Below are 9,191 nucleotides of genomic sequence, written 5' to 3'. Positions count from 1 at the left end.
ATACTTACAGAAAAAAAATCAGTAAGCATTCTGAAATTAGATTAAATTTATTAAGGTTCAATTATTTAGCGCACGCTTCTTATTAACAAAAGAATAGCTTATTAGTGATGTTCATATAATGTTAATCAGTCAATAAATATAAACGTTATATTAATAAAGCTCTTATATAAAGGGCCGCATAAAAATCCCATTGATATAATTCGACCCCCACAAATGTTAGAAGGCAAATATAATTGGCACATATAATACACAGACTTTTGCAATATGTGTGTAAGAAGTGACCAGTACGCAAATTGGCACTTGCATATTGATCTTATATTGATACCGTGCTCGCTTATATGTCAACACATGATAATAATTATGAAGAAATATAACAATTAACTGAATTTCTCATTCACATTTTCTGTTTATGAATAATATTTGAATACAGATTTAGAAAGTAAATAAAAATTGATCTTCAGCACACTTTTTCTCTCTGGACCTCCTTAATAAAATACCATAGCCATCAGACATTCTGATTAATGTTACTTTGTTTCAATAAGTTTTATATATTTCAGAAAGCGGTAATTATAGCATGATATATGCATATTGGGTCACGTATTCTTAAAATGGCTTTTGATATTTTATCTTTGAATTGTTTATTTCTGTTTTGAACGACAAAAACGCTTAATACGTTCCAAAGTATTCTAGCAATGTGGTTGTTCGTTCTAATAGTGAAGGTCTCTCTACTGGAGATCCGTTTTCGTCCTAAAAACGTTTTGTTTTTCAGTTAATTGGCCAATGAGTAAATTAGGGATACTAAACGAGTTAAACAGTGATACACCATCAAGGCGTCTTTTTCTTTTAGTTTGTTTTTTTTGTCTTTTTTCTAATTATCGTACTCGCATATATATTAGGTTTTATAAACCTTGTCCGTATTGAAAGCATTTTTCAGTTTACATATAGTATTGTTGATTTATTTTATATTTATTTACGCTAAAAGTCATTTGAACGATGGTAATTTAGTATGCTGTTCATTTCGTGTCAAAGTCGAAGTTAGTAGAATGCGTTGTTTTGATTTTTATATTATGAACATGTACTTACTCCAATTTAAGATTTAATGACGTTCTTATTCTTTAAGAACACAGAATTGGTAACTTTTGACTATGTTTAGTATAAATTTTCTTATTTTGTTTTTCTATTTAAGGGAAAAAAGCAAGTACATGCAATCACCCTTTAAAATAAATACTATATCAACATATTTTGTTTACATAAATTGTTCAAAGCTGACCCAAGCTCTCATTACTTCATAATATACTAGTAGTTTAGGTAAATTAATTCTTTAGAAAAAGACAAACTTTACAGTTGACAAAATATCTTTTTCAACTGTCAGAATATTCAATATCTAAATTATTTTTGTGATATTGGAACATTTAATGCTTTCATGTAACACACGATAATGGAAGAGATTGATATATATGATAATTTCCACAGTTTCCGAGGGATTTGTCGTGGAGTTGACTCTGTATAAGTTTAACGTCGGGTAGCCTGCTGCCATCCTTATACATTTGTACATGTATGTGATTTCTTGCTTACAACGGTTCATTGTGTAGAGACCATGAGCCTCGCTATAATACTCCTGGGTATCCATGATATTCGCTGCATGACAGTCATTGTACATTCGACGGGGAAAAATATACTTTTATGTAATTTTAAGACAATTTGCATATGTTGCATAGTTACAAATATGTATTTAGTATAAGTATAATTATCTTATTGCATTTAATGCATGTATACCAACATATTATACAAATAATGAGTATATATCAAAATACAAATATGTATTTATCAGTGTATTAGATTTATCTTGGGAAGCCTGATATCATCTTTATACATATAAACGTATAAATGTCATTTCTTGCTGACAGGATTCATATTCATAAAAACCATAAGCCTCGCATTAAAACTTTTGGGTACCCTTGATATTCTGCAGCGTGGCCGACGATACGTTTATGTCAAATTACATGCGGCAATCGTTAATGTATCTAACTTGGGTAAAGATGATTGATAAATATTCTTTTATTATAACGAAGTTAAATAGATATACATGTAGTTTATTGTAGTATGCTAATAGTTATGTACTGAATCACATTTTAGTTTTCTATTCGGTTTGGGCCAAACTGCAGCCCGATGAACATTACATGTAATCGTATTACAAACCTGTTATTAATGCGCTTCCGGGGTATCTAGAACATGAATTTGAAAATAAGCTTTGAAATTTTTAACAGTATATATTGAAGCGTATTTCTTGGTTAAGTAGTTTATGGTTCTTATTAGGGTTAGCGACGGTAAATGATTTCTGCTTGTTTGTTAAGTCTTAGCATATTGAACAGCCTCTTAGCAATAAAAAATGTGTTCCTTTTTAATACGATAGAACGTAATTTGTTTGTACCACTCGTATTTTTTGAAATGCGCAACACGTTGTTGGTTTCACTCTACTATGTACTGTATATTGTTTGATCTTATACGTCAAATAGTTATACATGCGGACAGTTAAACGGGTTGCTCTGTTTCATGGTTAACGTTACTAGTACATTTGTATATTCTATTAAAGCTATGAATGTAAAAACGGCGGTACATGCATGCATTTTCTTTAGCTATTCCTCGCGGAGGGTCAGTTTGCGTCATTTTTTAGAAATCTAGAAAAAAAATGCTATTTATCTCAAAGCGACTTGTTTTGTATGTTTACTAAATAAAAACATTTTAAAAAAACAGAAATAAGAGTTCCGTAAAATATTCACATAAATACATGATCTTTGCAATAAGTTCTTGTTAAATACCCATTCTTCCGTTCCTACCACTATAATTGGACTATTCTTATGTTTGTGGACAGATGGAATCGCTACCTTTACGTCCAGCGCGGTATAAGTCTTGTATAATCACTCAGGTGTAACTTGTATAATGAGCTAATGACATGTTCCTGACGGGTTATTTACTATCTGGAACGAATTTAACGGGCTTTAACGCTATCTCCCCGCCATAGAAAAATTGGTGTACAGAAGTACAATAAATAAATGTGTTAGAATGTGGTAGGGTGTTATTATTTTTTATTACATATTTTGGAGTAGATTACTGAATTATAACGGTTAATTATATTCTGATAATTTCACAGTAATGATTACCAAATATAATTTCACAGTAGCCGAACTATATTTGGCGTAAAAATAAAATATTTATCATTAATGAATGTTTTTTTCAGCGGAAATGTAGTCAATCATAATAAAAAATGTACGTGATAACTGTAGTTCGTAAATATTTACGAACGTTGTGCTGAAAAACATCTAAAATCTAAAAATAATCATGGAATTATATTTTGCTTCAACATTGTGACGTCATTATTTGATGACGTCATGAAGATAAGAGCATGACGTTACGCGGCAAAAATCAGTTAAATGGTGTAAAAATCGTTAAAAAATCATGAAATAAACAGAAAATTTGTTTGTTTTACATGTAAGATCAAATAATATTTCACTCGTGAACCCCAGCTGTTATATTTTCACTCGTGGCTAAGCCACACGTGGAAAATATTGCATCTGGTGTTCACTCGGTGAAATATTTTTCGATCTTACACTGAAACAAACAAATATCCTCTATATAATCAAAAGGATTGCACTTTAATTGAGCGAAAGATTATGTGATTATCAGATGCAAATCCAAGGAATTTGTTCAGGTGAAATAATATTTATCTTTACTTTGTAGTGCGGTGTTTATATTTGTATTAGTATTTGTAATAAGATTAAGAATATAATGTGAACATCTTAAAGCGTCGCGGTTAATAAATAATGTATATTTGTATATCACTTCTCTCTCGATTATCAATTATATTGAGACCAATAAAGAAAACGAAATGTACTTTCTTTTGGAGGAAGAAATTTAAAAAAAATGAGCGAAAATCGGTATCATTTGTTTAAAAATTCAACATAATTTGGAAACATTTTCTTTATATGTGCAGATTGTAAAAAATCGATATTATACCCCTAAATACAAAAATAAAAACATACGAATGATATAATTATAACGAATGAAATAATTATAACGATATCATTTAAATATTTAGAATAAAACTTATCTAAATGCGTTATTGTTTGTATCTATAATGAAACATTTGAAGAAAATAATAAATCAATACGCCGGAACTCGTATTTTTTATGCCATGTTGAAATGATACAAATTGCAGATACATGTAAACAATTCAAACGAGGTAATGGACTTCAGGTTGCCGATTAATAATGAATAATTTCGCAGTTGACCGCCTGTGGCATGAGTCCACTCTTATCTCAGCTGTAATGGATCTTTTTGGTTTATTGGCTAGAAATATTTAAAAGGCGGGGTTATTCCCTTACTGCTTTGCTTTATATTATGCTATAACAGCGTGTTGTGAAATTTGTTCTTATAATCGATTCATTATAGTGCAGAAAAGATATATAAAAACTACTTTAAGACAGGGATAATGTGAAGAAAATATGTATTATACAATCCGTATATATTATATGAATGAAAGATATAAGCTACGAAATCATCTAATGAGAGTTATTTTCTTATTGATTAAATGCCACGCTTCTTGACTTGTAACCACTAAAACAAATGATAATGATGAAGTTAATACCAAGTTATTATAAAACAATTTAATGTTAGTTCATTACTTTTTTTCAGATAAAGGATCATTAATGTGAAGAAACAGACTTATAGAAGAAATCAACAAGATATCAGACTATACATAGACCATTTGATGTGACAGATAATGCTGTTTATTGCCTGACAAACTTCATGCCATTGTGTTTTGCTTATTTATTTTTGTTGTTGTTTTATTTTAAGCAATTAACCTATATATCTTGAACAAAAGATTACACATGTATCGTACTATAAATAAATAAGAATAAATATACTGTTTTTAAGATTCGCTCAAAAAAGGAGATGAATCAAAAATGGAGATAAAAGGGGAATAAATAGGCCATGTTTAAGTTCTTGTAGTGGGGAAATAGATGTTTCGCGACGAGTGAAATATCAGCTTTTTCATGCCTCAATATGAAATCAATCCTGTATTTATAGAAAATAAACTTTTTTTGGTTTATTATTCTTTTTTTTCTTTTGTTTGACACTAAAATTTGAAATACTTTCCCTTTAACTTTGTAATTTGACTGAGTTTAGAAGAATGAAGTCCGAAAAGACACCAGTGAAAAAACGGAAATATGTTTCACTGCAGTCTTTTAAAAAAAACAAGGAAAATAAACTATTTTTTTATGTCAACAATATTTCTCAATATTTCAGAATTTATATTAAGGATATTTAAGAATATAATGAAAGGGGATACAAAGGGTTTTTATGTAATTACGTGATTTATTTCATCGAGTGATGTGAAAATAAATATTACACCAGCTCTCTTTTTATTTATCTTTAATATGCATATTGACGGCAGTAGTTACGACACCAGTGAAATAAGAAACATATGTTACACTTCAGTAAAAAAAAAACTTATACTGATAAAAAAAATTTCATAAATGTACAATTGAACAATTAATAAACAGTTTTCTATTTGACTTAAAGAATCAAATGTTTATGATTATTTGATAAATATATGTATGATCTTAAGAATGCTATGAAAAATTTAACAGATAAATATCATCAGTTTTATATAGCCAATATTATATTATTTTTTATACGTAAGAAAATGAATATTGAATGTATTTTTCACTACTATATATTCTTGAACAAAATTATGAAAACATGTAACAAAAACATATCAGTTTGCGTTAATTTTTAACCCTTCTATTTCATATTTAAAATATATTGACTGACTGCTATTTATTTAAAATGCGTTTGTAATCCGCATAAATGACAGCTATATTGACCGATTAAAAAGTAAGAGACATATTCTTCTATGCGTATTTATCAAATTTCTCCGAACAACGATTTCCAACACTGTCCTTAGAAAATAAACCCGTGCAATATTATCCGCAGAACGGACAGGTATAATGCCTTTTGTCAGAGGTTTAAAAGATAGGGGAACTATTCCCCTATCTTTCTAGTCTCACCATGTATCTCTCTGCATGTAAATTTGTTACTGAAAAAGTGCCTTCAGGTCGACCCCCGGAAAAAGGACATTTGGAATTTCCTTTTTTATTCTGGAACGCATTTAAGAACATCTTATATTGAAGTCAAACAAAAACTTAAGATCAGTTGTGAATACGACACCTGGTGTTTATAGTTTTAAGAAACTAAACATCGGTTGTCTTCGGCCAATGTCAAAGACAGAGAACAATGTTACTTATTTTATGGGCTGACCAGTATGAAATTATGTTGAAATTGAAATCGATGAATTATCAAAATACAAATAATTTGGTTGGTTTCTAGATAAAGCAGAGGGTTCAATTTTACCTAAACCTACATATGTAGTGAATAATTATGGGTAATTGAAAGGGGAATTCTGTTTTCCTATTCATTTCTGTGCAATAACACATTTTATAAAACCTTCACCTCATAAATTATATAGATACAGCCTTAAGATGATGAAAAAACGCATGTTTGAAACTGAAATGGTATATTTCGCAAGTTATAGACTGCACACTAAATTCTTAATGCGAATAAGTTTGATACAATAAAAACATTTTACGATCGCAACCTTAGTTATTTCAGTATAATATGTATGATTTTTTTTGTAATGATATGGTTAACTGCTATGAAGCATTATAATGACAGGAAAAGAAGTGAACCTTCAACTGGGGATTGTGCACGTACCTCATTCATGTACTTTAACACCGACGAGCTTTGGGAGACTGAAGATTGTTATAATAACTATGCCTTTTTTTTCATCTGTGAAAAACCGTATTCATTGGACATCAATATATATGACAGTATGTGGCATATATTTCTTTCAATTATTCAATATTTTCGTTTAAAGGGATTCCAAAAGTAACTATATTATTGATAATCAAAACGAAAACAATAACGAATTGCTTCGTCTACGCCATTTTTGTTATTTTTGCAAACACGTCTGTCCGTCTTGCAAGACTTTTATAGCAACATTATTGATTTGTCCAGTTAGAAAATTCAACAAGAATTCATAGACAATTTACAATCATATTTTGTGTTGAATATAAAACAATCTATTTGCGAATCAATATGCTTTCTAGGAGATTTCATGGAGAAAGATGTGTGTAATAATTATGTAGAGAAAGAGCTGATAACATCACCATACTCTGGAAGAAATTGTCAGAATTGGTTTTATCTATCTGACAATGCTAAACGTGATTTTGATACCAATTTTTCCGCCTTTTGGGCCTCTTTGGAAAATTCAAGTCTGTGTAAGGATCCCTCTGCACAAGATATTCTATGGTGCTATGTCGGTTACTCAAAGAAATTAATACGGGAGCCGTGCTTTTTGCAACGCAAGTTATATTCATATACTTTATATATTTTAGCTCACCTGAGTAGAAGGTGCTCAAGGTGAGCGTTTGTGATCAAAATTTGTCCGGCGTTTAAAGTCCGTCAGAGTGTCTGCGCACCAGTACGTCCAAGCGTCTGTACGTCCGTCGTAAACTTTTTAAACAAACAACTTCTTCTCAGAAACCACTTGGCCAAATGTGATGAAATTTTCCTTGGATGTTCCTAGCATAAAGTTCTACTAATATGGTTCTGCTCAATTGAACATCTGGATCAGCAGCGCTAAAAATAGATTTTTGAAATTATATCTTTATAAAAGTTCTCCTTTGAAAGTGTCAGGCCTAGAGCTAAGATTTTTTGTACGTCACATCATCTACGGCAATTCTACAAAAAATGTTCAAATTATAGCCCTAGTGTCAAAAATGGCCCCGCCCCGGGGGTCTTTGATTTTCATTTTATACATAAAGTAAAAACTAAAAACAATCTTCTTGTAAAACGTAAGAGCTAGAGCTTAGATATTTGGCATGAATCATTTTCAAAAAGGTGTCTACCAAGTTTCAAGTGTGTTCAAATAAAAGCCCCAGCGTCAAATTTGGCACCAACTATATATAGTTAAACTAAAATAATTTTTTTGTGAAAATCACAAAACAATAGAACTTAGATATTTGGCATGAAGTATATTCTAGTGGATGTCTAGTGGATGTCTACCAAGGTCATTCAAACAAAAGCCCAAGGGTAAACATTGACCCTGCCCAAGGAAAGATTGATTACCGTTATGCAATTTAATAAGAATAAATAAAGTATTGCATTAAGAACAAAAAAAAATGAGATTTTTTAATTATTATTTTTTATAGTTAATTAAGATATGAAGAAAATATTTATGTTATTAAAAATAAAATTATAAATCTTCCTTATCCCAATCATGTTTCAAATAAATGCAGTATATATAGCAAGAGTTGACTAATAGGTGATACGTTAGTAGCCGCCCGGTTAGCTCAATAGGTAGAGCGTTGGACTGTGAATCGGACGACCCGGGTTCGATTCCCGGAAGGTCCAGATCACTTTCGTTGTGATTGATCATGAAATCCTGTCTACGATCATTTGCACTGTACCGCTGCTATGGTATGTACAGAAGTTTCTTGCAAAAGTGATGGCAACTAGTACTGGTAAACTGGTTGACAGCCTGCGCAGAAACGATGCAGTGGTTGAACAGTGCTCTGTTGAATTCAATGTGGCTTACTACCGTGATCCTGAGTGTCAAACTACCAACATGGTAAAAATTAAGATTTTTTTCTCAATCTACAGAAGCTAAAGCTTAGTTTACATAGCATCCAGTGAGTCATATCATATCAGCCATTTATTTAAAAATCCTGTCACTCAATATTTTATGGTTTTATAACATAAATATAATGCTCAAATGAAGATTTATCAATAGTGTAGGTAAAAAAAAGCATTATTTGTAATAATAAATTTATTTTCTATAAAGGGTCAGTCATTGTTTTCTTTTTCAATAAGAAATAAATGCATATATTTTAATAATGACATATAATATGGACAAATAGTTGCAGTTCATATTTTACATATTCTTCGATGTTTGAAAATTTGTCTACGATTTCTAGGTAAAGTTCGAATATGGATTACCTGGGGTCAAAAACTAGGCCATACAGCCTTAAAATTAGAAAACCCTGTTTACACTTTAGGGGTTTCTGTTCCAGATAAAATATCATTGAAATTTGTCAGAATTGTTGTTATAACGATTTCAAATCAGGTCA

At 30.5% G+C, this 9,191-nt stretch overlaps 1 non-coding gene across 1 annotated transcript; it reads left to right on the top strand.

Annotated features, from left to right (window-relative positions):
- The first annotated feature begins 8,407 nt into the window (after positions 1–8,407).
- Trnah-gug (transfer RNA histidin (anticodon GUG)) lies at positions 8,408–8,475 on the top strand. The gene has a single exon. It is a non-coding gene; the product is annotated as a tRNA-His (tRNA).
- The last annotated feature ends 716 nt before the right edge of the window (positions 8,476–9,191 follow it).

The sequence above is a fragment of the Ruditapes philippinarum genome, unplaced genomic scaffold, assembly GCF_026571515.1.
Source record: "Ruditapes philippinarum isolate M1 unplaced genomic scaffold, ASM2657151v2 ctg10591_1_1_1_1, whole genome shotgun sequence".
Taxonomy (NCBI): Eukaryota; Metazoa; Mollusca; class Bivalvia; order Venerida; family Veneridae; genus Ruditapes; species Ruditapes philippinarum.
Note: the sequence above shows the minus strand (reverse complement) of the source record. Positions and strands in the feature narration are given on the sequence as shown.